Below are 19,767 nucleotides of genomic sequence, written 5' to 3' on the forward strand. Positions count from 1 at the left end.
AAACTTGCCGGGCGCGGAGGGGGGCGGCGGGCTTTCAGCACCGCGGACAGCGGCCGCCGAGTGCACACTCACTCCCGCACACTCGCATTCACACTCACCCAACTATCCGCACCCCACCTCTTTCCCCCCGGGCCCCTGTCCCCACTTTCAGGACTTCCAGCGCAGGAAGGGCAGTTGACAAAGCCACCCTCCCCGGGGGTGAACTTTCCCTCTCACCCCCCACCACCATCGCCACCTCCCCGGGGGGCCGGCGCGGCGGTGCTGAGCTCCCCTCCCCGTCCCTCGGTTGCCGGCCCCGCCGCCGGCGGGAGCGAGCGCGGTTCCTCCGGAATGCAGCAGCCCTTTCAGCACCATAGCCGGGGACAGCGCCCGCGGGGCGCCGGGCGGCCAGCCCCACTGCCGCCCCCTCCCTCCCTCCCTCCCTCCCTGCCGGCGAGGGACCTCCGGGGGCGAGGGGGCACGTGTGCGATTCCACCCCTTTTTTTCCCTTTTTTTTTTTTTCTTTTTGTTTTGTTTTCCTGGAGTTGCGGTTAAAGTTGAAGAGTGATCCGTGCATATATAATCTGTGCCCATAAGGTGATGGTGATTATCTGCTACCCTTTTCCTCCCAGTTTATTGTAATCAGAATTTGTCAGCACTCTCAATTTGGTAGTGGAAGCTTCCATTTTGTGAGGAAGGGGTGTTGGTTTCTTCTAACATGGAGAAAAGTCTGCAGAGTTTGAAGGTGGGGGATGGGGCCCCATTCATGCTGAACATTACCATTTTGATTGCTTTGATGCCATTTTTGGAGGGGGGAGGGGATAGAATATCCTACTCAGCAGAGCACAAAGATGTTTAATCACTGTATAGAATCAAATCAGATACTTTCTTTTTTAAAGCAAATCTGACACTACATGATAGCTAAGGGCTGTTAGTCCTTTTTTGCAGTGTAAAACAGCAAGTTGTTGACTCTAATACTACTATACTGAGTAGAAGATTTTTTTAAAACAAGGTAACAGCCTTTACTGCAACAATGCATCTTTATGTGTTCTTTCTTCAATATGGAAATAGTTTTACTGTTCTAAGTGGGTATTTAGAACACACATTTGATCATTTTCCCCTGTATTGTAGCAACTATTTCAAGGCTGTTTAAATTTTTATGATGATAGTAAATGAGAAGCTATTTATTATGTGTCATGTTGGAATTTAGATAAGGCAGAGAGACACATTTGAAAATACAGTTTGAATGTTCCGATTCAGCTCTGTGAAAAAGGTTTTTGCTAGTCTTGTGCAACATATTTACGTATAATCCAAACTAACTAGTAAGCAGTCGTATATTTATGACTTGCCCTTCTAATAATCTTATAAATAAATCTATAAAGTATGAAGTAATTAAACTTAAAATGCTAAAATTCTGTAAACAGCAAATTTGGCCTAGCAGGAAACCTACCATTTCTAGGCAAGCCCCTAGATTTAGATTTATTTTACTGATTTCAACATCCTGTGCAACAAGAGCTTATAAATAAGAGACTAGCTGGTGATGTGGTGTCCTCTTGCTCCAGACTGCCACCTCTGGAGCTCTAAACTGAAATCTTTCTTGGGTCATAAGTGAAATGAGTTTGGAGTTCTTAGCCTTTGACCAAGTCACAAAACCATTGTGTAACTTTGCAGACTTGCTATAATTAGTAGTTGCTCTTTAGGTAATGGCTTATAAATGAACTATCAGTCCTTGAGGGCATGAAGAAGATGCACTGAAGGCTACTGAGACAATAGATAGGCTAATGTTGGAGCTATTTAGTGGTTTCAAGCTCTCACTTTTGTGGCTATTCCAAAACAGTGATGTAAACTTAAGTAGGCAGTGTAAGTAGGGAGGTTATTTTTCCATATGTATTTACATTCCTTCCCTCCTCCTTCCCCCCCTTCCCCCCCGAAGATTTGTTTAGGCACAACTAATTCATAATTCAATAATGTATACCTTTGATTGTGCATGCACTGAATACAAAAGATGCTAAAATTGCATTTCAATTAACTGCACATGTGGATGATGAAACAGATAGTAAAATGAATGGATGATCACATCATCCACATCTGTTAGAAATATAGCACGAGTGAGTGTTATTTTTCAGTACCCCTATTCATCAGTTTTCCCTTGTAGCCATTGGCATTTGTGGCAGTATTTCCTTTTCTTGAAAGTTACAAATAAAGGCAGAAAGAACCGAATGACAAACTCAACTTTTGGTGGATGAGGTAAATGTATAAGGTAGACTTCTATGCACAGTTGGATTTTAAGTTGCAACCTAACTAAAGATCCCTGGCCAGTCAGTGATGTTTCTGTTATGTTGGTGGTTTAGAGAAATATGGAATTAAATGTAGTTTTAACATTTTCCTACTGTTTTCAAATAAGTGCTGTGGAGCTGTCATTTTCATTATTGAAAGGATGCAGCTTCAATCAATACTTAATTTGGCATGCTACTCAGAAAGACAAAAGTTGTACTTTTGTTAGGAATGTATCTTTCATATACTATAGTTTTGATGAATTGTAATAGCGTTTGAGAGTGGGTTACCTCTTCTTTAACAAGATATGATGTGTGAAGACTCCATTAGTTGGTCCAGTGGTTTTACACCTTCAATCTACAGCACATGCAGAGCAGTGGTAACATTTTTATCTAAATTGTCAAGCAACAAGCATTTATATGTAAATAAAAGAGCTATCATAAGAGCCAGCATTGGCCTTAAAAGCACACCAGAGGTGCTCTGCTGCATGTGCTTCTTGCTTTCTTTATGTCCTTAAAAGAGTCATTAAAGGTCTTTTAATTTTAGAAAGTTGTCTCCTATTAATTAATAGATCAGGATAAATAAATAAACAAACCTTTAACCTCCAGTCAGAAGTTACTTGTTACTGACATAAGTATTAGGTGGTAAGCGAGGTCTTAAAAATTAACAGTGAAACAATGAACATGTGTGGGCTACTATATTTTCAACTGCGATGAACTCTGAATTCAGACAGCCTGTCCTGGAGCACAGTAATAAAAATATGTCTTCCTGAAAGACATTATGTATATGCCATTCACTTGTGCACTGCCTCATTTCTTTACCATAATTTACTATCTATGCAGAAAATCAACATTAGTTTCAGGCGACTCTCCCAGCGTGTGTTATTGCTGGTTTGTATTTTTGGGTAGTATATCTGAAATTAAATCGCTGACTGTATTTTGCCTGTGGTGATCACTAGCAAAGCCTGTTTGTGGAAAGTGTTAGACTTCTTAAAATTTAAGTACAGTTCTTATGCAAGTTGTTGGAAATGATTTAGCTCAAGATGTCTGGTTTTACTGATGTTGTATCTTTGTTTTGGGGAAAAGAAGGAAGTGGTTTTTTGGTTTGTTGAAATTCATGCTGCGCTGTGCCTGGAAATGGCAGCATTGTTTACACATGTTAAAGGGGAAATTATTGACATTTGCCAAAGCTCAGTATTTCATATGGTTGGGTACTTTCAAAATTGTTGAAGTAAAATAAGGGTTATAAGCGTCAGTAAAAACTGAGGTAAAACCTGAAAGGAACCTGAAAAGCATTTCCAAATCACGTTGAACCTAATGTCAAACTCTGTCCCAAGGTACACACAGCGCTCCTGTTTCTTGCAGCAAGAATTGTGTCTATGTATGTTCATCCCAGCAGAATTTGGTTTGAAGGACCTTACTGAGTACTAGCTGAAGTCGAGGGAGACAGGGTGATGAGCTCCCAGTTGAAGTATTACACTTTTCAATCACTGCATTAAGTCTTTAAACACAAAGACAACAGGTACTAAATATGAGCTTGACTTTGAAGCTCTTCTGCACATTGAGGTCTCGCTGACTTTGCTGGGAAACCCGAACAACTGCAGAATCAAATGAACTTACTGGATCAAAGTAAAGATTAGTTCTGGATTGTAATTCAGAGAGCTTCAGTTCCTCTTTTTTTTTTTTTTCCCCCCCCTTTTTTCCCTAGAATCAGCTAGTAATTTATTGGTTGCTTTGCCATCTGTAGAAAAAGTGACACAACTAGGGAAGAGTTTACCGTGAACTCCTTGGAGGAGAAACTTGGGAATATAGTTTGCATAATGGCAATCCTAGCATTCTGTTTGTGCTTTCAGTAATACCATATTGAGACTCCCTGCTCATATTGGTGGAAAAGGATAATAAAGTACATTTTCATAGAGGTGAAACACAATGGAAATATGTATACTTGTGGCTTTCTACCTTCCATTGGGTTGCTCTTATAAGATTCATGGAAATTGCACATCTGTAATGAAAATGTGTACTGGAGGGGGTTAGAACCACCTTTTGTTTGGTAGCTGCTTGACTGGCATGTGAAATGCTATTTCTTTCCAGTATTTTTCTTTGACCGTACACTTTTCTGTTCAGTGTATCACTTGGCAGGGCTAAGAGTTGAAAAGTGAACGTTACATTCATTCTAACCATTTTAAAGAGTTCACTTTGATATTTTAGCCACTTAAAACACCTGCTGTCAGAACAGTACAATTGATTTCAATTAACTTTGAATTTCTTCAATAAGATGACTCTTATAATAACTCCAGTAATCCCATGATGCCTCATTAGAAGAGCTGGCTATGATGATTATCCCTGTGATTTAGCAATTTTTTCCTTACAATGCCTTTGTCTATTCAGAAAAAGGAATTATGCCAACAATACCTTTTTATTTCAGTTCTGGTTTTACACTAACAGCACTTGCTACCTGTTACACATTGTAAAATATCTAATTTATATTTGCAGCAAACAGGTATTTTTTCAGATGTACACGTTACTTTGGTAAGGAGACCCTTTCAAAGAAACTTTAGTTCTATATAGGAACTCTACCTCTTGGAGTTAGAATTTGTTTTAATTTTTAAGAGACACTTGGGCAGTTAAAAGTGGTGCTTCTGCAGGAGTCTTTGTCTAGAGCTCTGGTTTAATGGAACAAATTCTCCACTGGTTCATGTCATGTGTGCAGCTCATCCAGAACAGTGTATCATGTCAGATATTTATACTAGTTCATCTTGTTTCAGGATCTGGTCCATGGACTCATTTTGCTTGTGGAAGAAAAGGGGAATATGGCTCCAAATGTCTCCTTTCCGGAGATGGGGTTCTAAATGGTGATTTTAAATCATATTTCCAATGGGATACTGCATCACTCTAAACATTTCTGGTGTGTTAAAGTAGAGAAAATCCCTTTTCATCTCATTCCAGATTTGATTTTCAAGTTGAAAGCGTGAAGGCGTATAAAGGCACGTTAATACAGAGTTACTTTTAACTTTTCCCTCTATGCCTTTCTCTTTGTGATCAAAGATAAAATATGCAGTATTTTTGTACTTGATTATAAAATGATACTTCCCTCTCCCCTCCACCCCCCAAAACAAAATCTGAAGCATCAACACAATTTCTAATCAATAGAGTTAAAGGGTAGAAGTTTGCAAATCAATAAGACAAGGCCATGGTAAGTAGTGTATATGTGGCCATGATGTCAAAGAGGGCAATTTGTACATGCAGAGTAGTTGGAGGTAAGGGAAGTATAAAAGTGGGCTGCAAGTTTAAGATAAGAACAAAGAAGAACAAAAAAAGAATTGGACTAATTGAAATGCAAATTTGTCTTTCTGCCATTAAAGTAGACAGTTATTTCAACCTAACAGACTCATATTTGGTCTATCCATTCCTTGGTGTTGAATCACCTTAAACACAGTTCCCTTATATGCAAGTATATAAATGTATGTATATCCTTTTTTTTAAAACTTAAGGTGGTACTACTCTTTTCTTTGGAAATGTTCTTCTTGAGCCAAAATGTACTTCCTTAAACATGCTTTCTCTCCCCTCCCCCCCCCCCTTTTTTTTTGAATCAGCTACTTATTGTTATGTAGTAGCAATTTCCAGAGTGTCATATGAAATTGCTGATGCGGCTTAGTTCTAGCTACAACCTGCAACTGCCAATAGTAAGCATCTATTGGAATCTAATATGTACCACAGGGTATTTTTGCACATGTACAGGCAGACCCTTCTGGTTAATATACAGAGACAGTGGAAAAATAGGACGACGTATTTTCTTTTTTTTAACCCATGGAGGAGTTAAATATATATGCCTGAGTTTAAACTACAAAATGACCCTTGTGACTGAATGAAAGTAAACCAGAGAACTGGCCCTAAATGAGGCTGCAGTAAAATCAAAACAGCAAGTATCTGGGAACTTTGTAGGTGTGATGGGTGAAGTTAATTTGAGATTTTGAGAGGCAATCTTATTTTCAGAGTTGGAATTTAGTCCTGAGGCCTGGGTATTGAGGCTGTGGCAAGAACAGTGTGTTCACCTGAGTTTGATTGCTTGCGTTTAATCGAGAGAAGCATACAATTGGTTTTGAAATAGAAGTTTAATCTATATAGTGTATAGGTCGTTTTCCTTTCCACATTGATTTAACTTGATCATGTTGGTACTTTGTGATGTAGCTTACCTCTTATCCAGGGAGAAGGAACGGAACAGCCTTTCTGTGCAAACTCAGCTATTGACGACAAATCTTACAAGGTTACAGAAAGCGAAAATGTATATTACATTTTGATTAACAAGAGTCAAGTGAGAATCATTGATACTTTTGACATGCAGCAGAGATTAACCTGCATTTTCTGTAATTTTCCATTTTTGTAAAGCACTTTGAATCAGCTAGGATTGCCTAAAGATTTATTGGTTAACTGAAGCTTTGCTAAAAATGAGAAAGATGAGAGAAGCTTCCATTCTCAGAAATGTACAGACTCGAGTGTCTCTGTGTATAAATGTGCTTGTGTATGTGTGTGTGCGTGTGCTTGGGCGTGAGCATAAGGTCTTTCTCTTTGATATCATTCAGGCAGAAAGCCAATATGCGCATGTAAATGAGCCTGAAAATGTAATTAAAAATATATACATGCTGGGGACTGTGATACAGAATTTAATATGAGATGCAGGTTACAAAGTGACAAGTAACATTTCCTATACAATCACTGATACTAACTCTCATCTGTGATTTATGCATCTTATGTGTTATTAAGTGCCAAACAGATAAATGCTGGAATTATTTCCTTAGATATAATTTCACCACAATGAGTGAATGTAAAGTACGTCTTGCTCATTCTTTTCCCCTCAACCAAAACAGAAGTCAAAATACACCTACCGTGAAAATGTTACTACGGAGACTAAAAGTATTTTATATAGGGTCAGATAAAGACCTCTTTGATAACATATTTTTCCTGGCAATAAAATGTGATAAAATAAACTTATTTGTGTTGTTAATATATTAAGATCAAGGAAATTCTGCAAATCATTAACACACATCTAGGGACTCATATACAGATAGAAGAAGATAAAGATTGCCAGGTAAAAGACATAAATAATTTTAGCCTTTATTTCAGTGTAGATAACAAAGGCTCACACCTAAAAGCTTACATGGGAGGCATCTCAGAACCTCCAAACTTTAGGCAAGAAACCAGTTTTCTTAGCCTGAAAGTATTTTCTAAAAGTTACGTTAGAGTGCTGGGTGCAGAACCTGACATTTCTGCTCTCCAGCTTGGGGAGAAGCTACTTGGAAAAGCTTTATTTTGCATTTAAAAATACAAGTGGAATCCAGATGTATTTATATCAACAGCTCCATAGCCCATAAATGTATACAACCTAAGCCAGTGCCTTATTTACGTTATTTTATTAACATTCTTTGCTGAGTGGGCTTGAATGGAGCACAATCTCTCATATAGAGGATCTAATTATAAACACAAGGGACAGAACCAAATAAGCAGTCTTTAAAGGGAAAAGAGTCTGGCAGCTTTGTTTAAAGTGTCCTTTAATGAACTTCTTTAGCAGCTTGTATCTTAGCAACACATTTTATTACATACCAGTGCGGGAGAAGCAGTTTGCAGATGGAGTTGCACACAGTAATTTATTTCCCCCCTTTTTTTTTTCCATTTTTTTTTCCCCCTACTTCTCTGTGGTGACTCAACTGGAATGTGCAGAGTAGCTTTTCTAACACTGATAGCTCACTCGAAATCCCTGATTGGTTCATTTGTATCTGTTCTGTTTTGTTAGTTGATGAAAAAGGCATTTAGTATGGTAAATGCATAGTGATTTTGCTTGCTCTTAGAAATTCAGATATGACTGTTTTGAATAGGCATGGATTTAAATTAAAAACAACCCAAGCTTCTTTCAATGCACTTTTTTCCTTGTATGTGTTCCACTCAGCGCTAGTCCTTGTTGCACACACAGATGAGTTTACAGATTTGTAGATTATTTACTTTCCACTGTTACATGGGATTGTTTTAATCTATCATCTTTTGCTCCTCTAAAACTAATTGGAATATAGCAATGACAGGAACATTTCCAATCCTTTTTCTTTCTTCTTAGACAAAACCTGGCACTTAAGCTGCAAATATATAAAAAAAATAACTGTTGTTTTAAAAGCAATTGAAATACCGCAGTACTGTCACTTCTGGTTATAGCGTTTATCTTTGTTGAAAGAAATACTTTTTTGTTCTCTCCATTACTAATTGCAGACCAAGTTCTGCTTCTATGTTTATGGTGAAAAAGTCCGTGAGTAGCTTTTTTCAGTAGGGTCTGTTGAGGAATGCAATACTAGTGAAGATGTGTCTGAGCAATAGAATCTAGACTTCATTATTTTTTTCTCATAAATTAAAGGGAAAAAATGCCTTTTATGAGCAAACTAAATACCATTCATCTCAATTTACATTTTCTGCTGGCTAGGCAGGTGTAAATGCAGAAATATATTTCCCTAGAGTTCACTGGAGTTACCCAGAGTTTGCACTGGTGTGATAAAAATCAGAATCTGGCCAGAGGGAGAAAAGCAGGTGAGAAGAGGAGAGGGTGGATGAAGGCAGTCCAGAGTGTTAGGAGAACCCACAGAAGATGGAGATTGTTGGCTTAAAGATACTGCTCTTGGGGAAGGTTTCATTAAACTTCCATTAACAGCTAATATGTTAAGAGCTGATATTAAAAAGACAAAAAACATCTGTTTCATAAAGTCCATTGATACTTGCAAGTAGACAGGAGATGGTTTTTGAAAGAGATGTAATTGTTTATTTGCTTAACATCAGTTAAATGTAAATGTAGTTTCACTAACTGGCAAACTGTTACATTCCTTGAGTCCTTAATTCAAAAACAAGTTTCTTTTCACTCCAAAATATGGATTTGACTCCAGTTTTTTATTTTCGGTATCTCAGTTGAGAGTCTGCCTGTTGTCCCCTTTGGATCTGCAGTATCTCAGCCTTATGAGGAGCATAAAAGAAGTCCTTTGAACTTTAAATACAGAAAGTGCACTACAAACAGAGGAGAAAGAGACACAGTCCCATCTACCTTTAAAACACTGTGATATTAGACCCAAAGCAGAAGCATGTCCTCTGAAGCCAAAAGCGATTAAGTTGCCATGTGATTAACTTATTTTTTTCTTTTGCAATTCAGTTCACTGTTTATTAACTTAAATTGGATTGAAAAAACTCTAAGCTGGGGGAATGCATCAGAATCTTGCACGATCACCAGGATTAATGATGACAGCCTGAACTGTCGAACAAGCTAAATCATGAAATTCGCAATATTGCTAGACAAAGGGGTTATGTGTTTTTCTGCAGCTGTATTGGCCATAACAGAAGGGACCAGCAGTTTCTGGTACAATTCATGTCCTGTCATGAGAAATAGTATTTACACTATGCACAACATTTGAAGACCATGTCTCAGGGTTAGTTCTTTAATGTGGTAGCGCATGCAGTATTTAAGTGCGGTGTAAAAGCAAGAGTCTTAACATACTTAGAAATTTCCTCTGCAAATGTTGCGGTAACAAAGAACAAAATGAAGAACTTAATTATTTTCCAAAACATTTAGGAAGCAGTTAGGAACCTGTGTATCAGATTGACCAAAAGAAATCAACCAGCTAGAGTTGTTAATTTTTGCTTCAATAAAAAAAGAAAATACTGTTTTTTTCCAGAAGCATAAACGTTTCCAGAAACTTCTTTAACCCTCTGAGCACTAGCACTGCACGTCATTACAGAAGTACTTTTACTAAGGGAAACTTAAAGGAACTTCCATCCCCAGATGAAGCAAAGACTCATTTATAAACAATGAGAGCAGGAACAATAGAAAGCTGAGTGCATTCTGCATGAATAATATAACTGAGGGTTGTGAAAAGCCCATGATTTTCGTATACCAAACTCAGTGTGGGAGTGCAGTATTCAGCTGATTTTTTCGACATTGGAGATTCGTCCCTTCTCCCCTCTACGTGTATGTGCAAACATACACATACAGAGGACTAGCACTGACAATTAAAGAGGGAAGTCATCAGCAGCTGCTGTGCAGTGATGTTGAGACTCGACTGTAAATTCATAAAACTCATGGAACTCAGGTTGAAATCTAGGCCAACACTTAGCTTTAATATATGCCTTAGGTAGGTGGAGGAACGGCCGAAGACTTGTTTTAAGAACAGAGTTTGAGTGTCAGTCTGTATTCTTGGCTGTGAGTCTGATTTTGTTTGCATTCATGACTTTTTAAGTCAGAGAGCTTGTGAGGCCTTCAGTATGAACTCATGTTTATGGCACCTTTAGATATATCATTTTTATTTATGAGACTAAATCTGGATTTAAGCTCTGTATTTCAGGCCTCCTGGTTGAAAAATATAGTTGATTATTTTCTCTTTTTTTTTTTTCCTGTTTTCTTAATTAGAGTAATTCTCCTAAAGGTGCTGAACTGTAAACTCTTTGCATCTGGGTCTGTCTTTGTCCTGTGTGCATTCAGTGTTTGGCTTAATGAGATTCTCTTTCAGGACTCCCAGACCATAAGGTAATGCAAACAGTGAGTAATAAATTGAAGGCAATAGTAGATGAAGTTTAGCCATACACAGTAGCAGAATAAGCTTTCCCCAAAACTCATCTTCGAGTGTCTTTGCCAAATACGTTACAAATCTAGAGCAAGAAAGCTGGAATTTTCCTGGCTAAGGCTGTCTGAGGTGGTCCATTCCATCCACTATTATGGATTTGCTATCCTATAAAGATGTTCATAGTTTTATAGAAAATAATATATATAGTTATTTTCTTAAAGTTGAGTTGTTGTTGTTTTTTGCAGTTCAGTCCCTGGTTGCTCTTTGAAATTGCCACCTATTAAACCGAATGCTGTCAAATGGTAATGATGGATTTTGTTACATGATCCAATGTCCTGAAAGCTGGAATCCACTAATGTTTTTCCTGAAGATCTTTCTACTGTGTGACACCTTTTTATTCTACTGGTGTTAGATGGACACAGTGGTGAGCAAAAGCTTTGTCCCTAATTACAATTTCTGATAGTCTTCCATTTTTCTTCACCATTTGAAAAAAAAAATAAAAGAAGGAAAAGGTATGACATCAGTCAGATTAAGATTTTGTGGTTTTGTTGTGTTCAGTTAAGCTGTGACTGTCGATACTTCCTGAGCGTCTGGGCCAGGTGGACATAACTTCCCCCACCATTCCCAAACTACCCTTTATTAAAAAAATGTCCTAAATTGGCCAACCACTGATAAAATGTTTGACTTGATCTCTAAAATTTTTGCTCTTTCTTTAAGCTAGTTTCAACTGAAGCCACTGTTAATTTGCTGATGATCTTTCTCTAAAGACTGTGGCTAAACCTTCAGATTTTGGTGTGACTTGCAGTTATTTCTTTAAAAAAAAAGCTTTAAAAATACTCTTCCAGAACAAAGTCCAAACAATAACAAGCTGAAAATCACTACATATTTATTTAACAATTCGCTATTGCTTGAAAAAGATCTTTTGATCATCAGATACTTATGTATTTATCAGCTGGGCTGTTGCAACCTATCATATAAATACATAAATTTTTTAAAATGCATAGTTCTCACCAGACTGGACACATACATGACCTGAGGTTTATTAAAATGCAGACTCTTGACATAACTGAGCTCAGAGCTCTTATAGTCTGTTGGGTTATGATCTGCTGAAGGAATTTTACCTTCCCAGCTTAAGGATCCATGAGGTAGGAACAATTCCTCCAAAGTTCTTGCACTATTTTCAACTTAGAAGGGCTTCAAATTAGCATTAATGGAATACTGGACTTTGATGGGAATTTGGTTTGATATGCTGAATGCGCAATTAATCAGTCTTGAACAAAAATTATTTGATTGCTTTACAGACCTATCCAGTGTTACTCTGGGAGAACTGTCTGCTGTCTAGACTAAGAGCATCCAAAAATTTTTGTCGTGGAAATGGCTTAGAAGGAGAAATAGACACAGAGATTTATGTTTCAAGGGACAGATTCTGCCAAACTCAAGGATTGGGCATAAGCACCTTTCATATTTTAAGGAGAAAAAAATCCCCTCCACCTGTCAGAAGAAGTTTCCAGACTGTACGGACATCAAAAGACCCAAAGAGCACGAGAAACAGGAGTAAGAGATGATATCTAGAACAAAGGGAGTAAAGTTTAAGTTTATGGGTTCTTTGTGAACACAAGAGGGAGGCCCCAGTATTGGGATGGGAACTCAAGAGGGATAGGTAAAAGTCTGACATGGGAAGATGATTGTCTTTCCCAGTTCTCCGCAAAGAGGAAGCTGAGGAGCTTCTGTGGAGCAACTGCTAGCAGGCAGGTTGTGACTGTATGCATACCTGTAGCTGGCATAGGTCTGAGCAGTTTCCTCTTCCTACATTTCCTCCTTTCCTGGAAGAAACAGGAGCTAACATTTTAAGACTAATTAGCTAATGATGATAAGCATAATTCTGTTCTGCAAGTTTGATGCTAGATGAGGAGTTAAGATGAGGATTGATACTCCTATGCACACTTTTCAACTTTTCAGTCTTAACTCTGTTTATTTGCATGAAGTTGATGCATTCTTGCATGGAACAAGCTTTTGCTGAATGTATACCCAGGAAATGTAGGGGAGATGAGTTTTAATGTGACTAAACTCATTAGTGGTTGTAATTGTCAAAATGCTGTGCATTTTTATTTAACACTGAAATACTCCATCTTTTTTTTTTAATTACCAGCTATAACTGGAGCTCTGATTGATATTCTCTACCGGAGTATCATTACTAGCCTTTCTATATTCAGATGTCCACGTCAAAATGTTTCATTAACCCTCTAGTTAGAGTTACGATGTCTCTGCTCAATATGGTAATTTAAAGCTAAATCATTGCATTTGAACTTATTCTTAACTCCCAGAATGGTTGAGTCGGTTTTCTTACCTTACCTGTGTACCAAGATGATCTAGCAAAATGCATGAGGGACCCCCTCTTTCTTTTTGTTTATGTAGGTAAATCTACCTCAGCTTTCATTAAACAAGTATGAAAATACATCAGCATTGTCTGAGAGATGTTAACATCTGATGCTATCATTTGCCGTGACGAAGATGATCTGTTTCTAATGTGGGTATTGATATTGCACTCTGAGTAGTGGAAGTAATTGCACAGTGAAAACTGAACTTCTGCTAGTCACTGGTAGTTGGACTGGCTCCCAGCTGGCTTCCTATCTTTACTACATGGCCTTGGCTCCTTCACCCTGAAGGATTTTTAGCTTGAAACATAACAACATACCTTCTTGCAGTAAGATCCTATTTTCTTTAGTCTCTTGGGTTTTGTAGGAAGATGGTTGCTATGCCCATGTCAGCGAGTAGTGCAGTGCAATGGAAAGAGATCTGGAGTGCATAACAGTTGGTACTGAGGACTTGTTGGTGCTGAGAACACTGTACACATCCTGACAGTTCAGGCTAGCCCTAGTCTGGTCCTGGGGACTGAGTGTCTGTTACTGCATGGAACAAATTAAGTGTGCTCCAGAAGTGTACTCTTCTATTGAGTTTAATCCAAAAGGAATCCACTTGGTCTACTCCAAGATGACTTTGTAATGCAAACCAAAGTAAAAGATCTTCTTTGAGCAGATCACTGGGTCATCTGCTTCAGAAGTGAACTCTTGATTTGGAAGTGGTAATTAACACAGCACCACTACAGCCCTTCTGTTCTCATAATGATGTCATAGGCCATGAACAGAGAGGAGGGACAAAGACATTTGACCTCCATGTGAACATGGGTGTATCAACTGTATTCCTCTGTATTCTGCATGCTGGAGGGAAAGGGAATGAAGAACCAACTCCTGTTATCTTTTCCCACAATATTTTGAGGGCTAGACATGTTTTACATCCCTGAGCTCTCGGACATTTTGGGTCTGATGGAATTCTGGAATCCTACTTAAAGCTTTCATTTTTTTATTTCAGATGTAGTGCTGAGGGACATGGTTTAGTGGCGGACTTGTCAGTGCTAGGTTAACAGTTGGACTTGATGATCTTAAAGGTCTCTTGCAACCAAAATGATTCTATGATTCTAGGTAAGACCTATACCTCACTATGGCTGGGAACCGAGTCCCTCAAGGAGAAAGTCTCTTCCATGGCATAGCAGTATTTTGGGTTGCAGTCTGCAATCAAATTTTCTATATTAACAGAAGTTAGTGACTGTCAATTTCGTTACCTTGCTTGGATATAACATTAGAGGGACACTTTGGAACTCCTTACATTTCTTCAAGAAAATGTCACAAATTCACTTTTTCAGTAGGAAATATTCCCTTTCTTTTCAGATTCCTAATATTTGTAGCATTATCTAGTACATGACACCCAGGAAAATCAATGTGATTCATAAACATATTTGGCTTAGTTTGCTCTTAACATTTTGCTCACTATAGAAAAGCATGCAAACACAATTGGAAGAAAGCATACTAGTGCCATTCTTTAATGTTAAATAATATTGGATGTTATAGAACAAGGGAAGAAATGAGTAGTCTTCCAATATTCCTTTTTTTTAAAAAAAAAGTAGCATTCTTTTACACAAAACTTTACCACTACAGACCTTCAGTGCTACTAGGAGCTGTGTAAGCAGCCTAGTAGGGGATCAAAATGCCAATGGTGCTTCCTCTTACCAGACTGGGGACTGCATAGGTTGGGTTAGTTCTCACACTGACCTAATAGTATGAGAGTTGGGCCATAATGCAACTGACCACTCTTTTTCCCATCAGGTCCTCAGATACCACAGGTATAGTTGAGCTTATACAATTCTTGCCTGACACACAGTCGTGATTTCATGCTGTCAGGATGTTTTTCAATGGCGTGACACTCCTCCTCCACAGTAATGAGTCTGCATAGAAACATCTGACTACATCACACAATTAAATGGAGAACTGTGTATGCTAAGGAATTAGTGTACAGTGGTGTGCTTGGTGTGTAACAAACATTTCTTTAAAACTTTGCGAGATATGTGGTGTGTAAAGGTAAGTTATACAGTGGTCCTCTAACTGCAGCTACAATAGAAGTGAAGGTTGGGTTTTGCATTAGCCTCAAAGAAGTGACAAGAAGAATGATGTTCTGGAACAACTTTCCAACAGAGAAAGTGGAAGCAAACAACCAGTCTCTTAATATCAAGGGGAATTTGTGACATGCAAATGCGTTGAGGAGCCTTGGCTGGCTGCAGGGGAAGAAAACACATAGCAGCCACTTGTTTGTGAGCTATAACATTTGAAACTATTTCTGCAGGATACAGAAAAAAATGTTAAGGGATGAAAGGGTAACTCAACATGTTAGCCAGTCTTTATTTACCGCATATGGGGAGTCAGTTTCAGCTGTCATAAATTTCCTGATGCACAGATCCTTTTGTCGTATTAAGAAACCAATTTCAAAATTATTTTCTGTTCTGGGACTTACACCATCAGTCATAGGAGTGTCTTTTATAATAACTTGAATACAGAGTTTTTTCTAAAACAGAGGTTGCTGACTTAGTTTGTAGGACAGAGTTGGTATTCTCACAGTAAGTCAGAATTTTTCTGGTGCTTCATTTTTTCTTTGTGATTTTGGTATCTGGAAGAGCTGTGAAACATTTTTCTGGAGTGCAGTGTTGCAGTCTGACACAGGATGGTAAAGCGAGGAGTCCCTACACAGTCAGTGATGGGGGTGACAGTTTAAGTTCTGACACTGGTATTTCTTTTTTGCTGCCAGGAAGCACCAGAAGATGGCATGGTTTGTACAGATGCATGCTTGAAAGTGAATGAGTGAGCTTGTGAAACTGCTATTAATAATCTTGGATAGGGTGTTAAACACCGTCATAGAGAAAAACAGCAACATGCAGTATTTTAATCCTTATTTCTTCTTTCTGCCAGTGAGGAACACCAGCGAAGTCCATCCTATCCACCTAGCTTTTTCTGAGTTTGGATGGCACAGAAAAGGGGAGGGAGAAGTTAAAAGAAAGCAAGTGTGATGTAATCTTGGTGCAACATGCACAGAAAGGTCAGCCTGACAAAAAAAGGTATTGATGGTAACTGGACAAGATGGCACCTTCGCTCAAGAATTTTGACATAAAACTTTTTGTATCTCTTTTGTATCTGTCAGTTCAACCCTGAAAGGCATAGACTTATCCCTCTCGCTTTCCCTTTCTCTCCCCTCAGTTCCCAGAAAAAATGCTGTAAGGAACACAGGGTATTAAGATACTATTTTACCATCTTAACTGAAGTGCCAGAGTCTGATAGCTTTGGAGATTCAGGGTGTAAATGTATTTGTTTCAGCTTAACAATCCTAATGTTAGAAAAAGTGGGAATGTATTTTAAAAAGCTGTGTTTGTGGGATTCTGGAGTATTAGGAGGCTCTGCATGGCCTCCTGAGATTTTCGCTGGAGGAGACGAGGAGGCTTCCACACCTCACGCTGCTCCTTTCCAGGTGCAGGGGTGCCGGCTGCCATCCAGGGGCAGGAGAGTTGGTGGAGCTTTGGCTCTTTGAGTCACCATAGCCTGACTGATGCACATTATCATCTGCTTTTTACAAATAGAGACAGAAGTGTATTTGTTTTCTCCCATGGGAGAAAGAGGAGAACAGGAGAGGAACTGTGTATGATGTGAAGGGACAAGAAGCTGTTAATTTCACTTTAATGAACTGAGCCAGCAGATAAACATGTTTTTTTGGTGTTTGAAAAGCTCAAACTGTGAGGCTACTAAAAGGCAACAATGCATGTGGGCACATTTGGAAGGAAATTTTTCTTTTACTCTGATATAGGAAAAAAAGGATTGCCTGTACTTTACTGCTGGACCCAAAGTTTGCTTTCACACAGCTGAAACTACACGTTATATAGGTTTTTACCAGTACTACTGAAAATGCATTTCAGTGCAGCTATTTGAGATTGTGGACTAATTGGTTAATATTTCTCTAGTCTTCTGAAAGAACTACAAAAATGTAAAGAATTGTACAAATTCTTAGTTAAAAATTCATTAGTATGGATATGAATTTAGACAGGAGAAGAACCAGTTAAAACTACCTCCCCTACCATAACTGTTTCAGCATGTGACATGCTGTGGCTGATAACCACTGCATTCTAAAATTCATAGAACTGTGTGGTTACAGTTCATAGTACATAGCTGCTTTGATTTTTATTTTTTTATCATTGGCTATCCAGAGGCTGGTACTTCCTTTTTAAGGGCGGGTTGAGTTTAACTCTGTGACTTGGTCTTCTCTGAATTTTTGAGGCAGAGAGCTTGATACAGGGTCTGATTCTGATCTATGCCAGGAGTAACTCTACAGAAGTTGGTGGAGTGCTGTAATGTTGCAACTGCTTTTAGACTGACCACAATACTTACAGGGGTACTTGAAATTTGCTCTTTGCCATCCTGTAGGCAGATGGGACATTTGAAACATACAGGGACATCTGGGGGATGAGTCATATTTTCTGCTGGTGTAAAATTTTCTGAAATCAGTACATTTACTCTAGTGGATTACTTGGCTCAGTATGAATAACGGTGGGATTTTAACAGAACTATCAGATAAGTGCACTCAGTTCACTTCTTTTCATGTCTTCTGAGGTGCTGTCTTTCATTTTCTGGGGTAACTACTGTATTCTGATGCAGAGATACACAGAAGCACATTCTGCAAAGGCGTATAGTTTGGATTTTCATGCTAAAGCCGGGTGTGTGTTTATTTTGCAAAGAATCTGTGTATATGTAGAAGTATAAAGAGGCGGTGATTGCTTTACATTGTTGACCACAGCATTTAGGCGTTGGATAATTATTTCAAACTTCTTTGGAGTAACTCATCTTAACCAGGATCTCAGACTATCTGTCAAGGATGCTGGAACTCCCTGGTGGCTGGCATGTTAGAAAAGCTGCCTGTTTATTTTTACAGGCTGAAAGAGCTGAAGAAAGGTTTGCATCAGGCTCTTTTTTTTTTCTTTTTTTTTTCCTGGCTTTATTGGTCTAGTTAGTAGTTAGAAGTAAACATTGTGTTGGATTGTTCTGGAATTTTATGTCTCTGCAGTATCATGTGAATCACTTTGCAGGTGGGATGCTTCCAAGTATAAAGAGTCTATAGATAATGTAACAAAATGTAATTTTCAAACTGAAACTACGCGAACCACAGTGGGGAGGGGAAATGCTGTGCATGTATAAAGCTAACATTACAGGATTGCAGTCAGAAGTTTGTAAGGAATACAGGGAAACAGGGTTTTAAATGCAGTTCTGTATCTGTAGTTGCATTGCCTCTCCCGTATGCTCTTTGGTGTATTCCTTACGGCACAAGGAGTAGTACAGTTAAGTGCAGCTCTGCTCTGAGAAGTGTCAGTGTGTACAGCTAGACTTTTCTTGCTCAACAGATCTGCTTTTTGCTGTGTAGCTTAATGATGCAGCATTGGATTTTCAAAAGCTCTCAACAATGGCTTATACTATCTCTTGCTAAAGTCAATAGGAGTTTTACTGTTGACTTCAGCTGAAGCAGACTAAGTGCTTCTACAGTGAGAGCTTTTGTTGAAACTTAACTGTAACTACAATCCCGTGTGTACGTTGTCCCAGAAGGGACTGATCACAGCAGCACCTCTGGTCCCTGTCCTCAAGCCTTTGATCAGTGAAGTTCCTGTCTCCAGTGTCTGCCTTAGTCCAGCATCTCCTGGGGTTTTCTGACTGGGAAGGGACAATAGACAGTAGGACTGATGCTCATTAAACTTCGCTAAATTTGTAGGAACTGCTAAAGGAACGTGTTCACAAGTTACTTTTTTCCCAATTACCTTTAACATGTTCTTCTTTCCTCTCCAGACTTAGTCGGTGTTGCTGTCACCAGTAGAGACTCGGCCAGATCCAAAGCCATTTCAAAGTCAACGGAAAGGTCCCTGGCATACAGCATGAATTCAGTTCCACTCCTTTACCAGTTAGACTGGTTCTCACTGCCTTCAGTGGGCTATAGATCAGTCTTGCTGTCCTTGACAGCTGAGACAATATGGGTTTAAAATGGGGGAAATGTATTTACATTCACTCTTGGGAATCCCCAAACATCTGAAAGGGTTTGGTTCAGATTAAGAAAACCCCCAATGCTCAAGCCAGAGGTTAAGCAGTGACCTGGAAAATTTCAAATAAAGGTGAAACACTGGTGCTGCAAAGCAAAGAGATTTCATCCGATTGGGAACCTGGAGTCAGAATTAATTCTGCAAACATGTTTCCAAGGCCAAGTTATGTATGTGTGGAAATGGAATTATAATAGGTGTTGTTTTGCTTCTTTAACAGACACTGTAGGAAGCTTTCTGTAATACCGTTGACCTTCAAAACACCTTAGAAACATGGCTTAGTTAAGTCAGGCTACCAAAATGCTGTGGGTCTCAACTTGGTGTGAATGCATAACTGTGGTTATTTAGGCCTAGTGGTCCTATGGCATTTTTGCTCTCTCAGGTATATTGTTCTGTTAGCATAAATGCTTCGGAAACTAGGTTTTTGATGGTTTTGTGCCTTATCTTCGTGTTTAAGGAAGAGGCAAACTGTGATTCAAGGTTTTGCAGT

The 19,767-nt window shown here is 38.7% G+C and overlaps 1 protein-coding gene across 4 annotated transcripts in view; it reads left to right on the plus strand.

Moving 5' to 3' along the window:
• Nucleotides 1-19,767, plus strand: part of PHF21B (PHD finger protein 21B) — a 167,903-nt gene that overhangs the window by 2,116 nt on the left and 146,020 nt on the right. The gene's annotated exons all lie outside the window — the stretch shown is intronic.

The sequence above is a fragment of the Larus michahellis genome, chromosome 1 (assembly GCF_964199755.1).
Source record: "Larus michahellis chromosome 1, bLarMic1.1, whole genome shotgun sequence".
NCBI lineage: Eukaryota > Metazoa > Chordata > Aves > Charadriiformes > Laridae > Larus > Larus michahellis.